Source organism: Rattus rattus, chromosome 3, assembly GCF_011064425.1.
Source record: "Rattus rattus isolate New Zealand chromosome 3, Rrattus_CSIRO_v1, whole genome shotgun sequence".
Lineage (NCBI taxonomy): Eukaryota > Metazoa > Chordata > Mammalia > Rodentia > Muridae > Rattus > Rattus rattus.
In genome coordinates, this window is record NC_046156.1 from 105602240 (window position 1) to 105604189 (window position 1950).

Genomic DNA, 1950 nt, shown 5'->3' on the forward strand with positions numbered 1-1950 from the left:
TCCATAGAAAAGTTCCCTAAGCTTAGGTCCATTAACCTGTTTTTATCATTGACAACAAAATTTCTGTGTGTCTACCTTAATAGGGGATACAGATGAGATTTTACATTTTAAACTGAGAGTGATCTATGAACAATGAAGTGTCAAATATAAAAGGAGAATAATGGGGGTAAAAATAAGCTCATCATTAACTGATATAAAAGATATTTTATGAAATTATTATGCATTAAGATCAATTACTCACCTAAATGAAAACAATTCTAAGTCAAACCAGAAAAAAAATGAATTATAATTTCTATTTTAAAGAAACTCTAAAAGCTGAAGATCAACTATGGTGGTTTAGTAAGAATGGCTCTCAGTACCCATATATTTGAATACTTAGAGAATGGCACTATTTGAAAAGTTTAGGAGGTATGGAATAGTTGGGGGAAGTGTGTTACTATGGGTGGGCTTTGTGGTTTCAACAGCCCAAACCAGAATCATTAGTTTTTTTTGTTTTTTTTTTTTGTTTTGTTTTTGCTTCTTGAAGATGTGAAGGTAGAACTCTCAGCTGCTTTTCCAGCAACACATCAGTCTACACACCATCATTCTTCCTGCAATGCTGATAATGGACCAAATAGCTGAATCAATAAGCAAGCCCCAAATAAATGTTATTCTGGTCATGGTACCTGTTCAAAGCAAGGAAACACTAAGGCAGAAGTTGATACAGAAGAGTAGGGTATTGCTATAAAAGGCCTGACCACAGGAGGAACATGGAAGGTTTTTGGACTTTGGACAAGAAAATTAGTTGGCTGATTTAAATGGTACTTAATGGGCCCTCCTTGTAGGATCAGGGAGGACAGTGGTGTTGAGGACAATGTGTAATGTGGGGTCCTGGCTCAAAAGGATTCAGAGGAGAAGAACGTTAGCAAATGGCCTAGAGCCTGAGAGCTCAAGAGAGCTTAATAGTGGCTGTATCATATAGTTATTACTGTTCACTTTTATGCAGATCTATAATGAAAAGAAACATGGTGACAGAAGGAAAATATAAAATGCATACTTTGAGAGAAAAAGGAGCACCAGGGATATAATGTTGGAGCCAAGTCTACTGCTCAAGTAGACAAAATATATTCAGAAAATACTAATGCTGAAAGAAGGAAAGGGAGCAGTGATCTCAGGTCAAAACTGCAAACTTGTGACTAGGGAGTCTTTTTAAAAATCTTAAGAAGTGCAGGAAATGATCAAAACAGGAAGCTGATGAAAATATGTTTGAACAAGGAGACCAAGTTTCAGTCACATGGTTCTGGCTTTAGAGTCAAAGATACAATAACAAAGATATAGAATCTATCTCTTCATCTTAGGGAAGCTGCAGAGACCAGGCACATACCTGTGGAGTCCCCATATGGAGGTCCAGAGAAGACATTGCATGAAGCTCTGAAGGTGAATCATAGCTTATGTTGCAGACCCCAAGCCATTGGAAATCTTAGAATTGGTTGATACCAGCCAAGCCACTCTGCAAACAGGATATGGAACCAGTTGAAGAGAGCAGTGTTTTGTAGACAACAAAGCTAAAAGGAGTTGGAAATCTGAAGAGAGCTTTGACAACAGACATGGAAATGCAGTCTGGAGATTTCCCAGCTGTATTGATATCTTGCTTCAGTTCACTATTTCTTCATTACACCCCCATTCCTCCCTTTTAGAATGGTAAGGTCTATTTCTGCCACCATATGTCACAAGTATGTGATCTGCTTTTTAATTTTGATTTTACAAGGTGTTACAATTAAAACATTGACATGAGTCACAGAAGAGACTTTGAACTTTGGACTGTTAAAGATGTTGAGATTGTTACAGACAATGCGAACTTTTGAAGTTAGACAAAATATTTTTGTACTTTGATATGGCTATAAGACCATGGGGAGCTACTGGAAGTTGAATGTAGTGGTTTGAATAAGAGCTTCCACCATAGGTTCATAC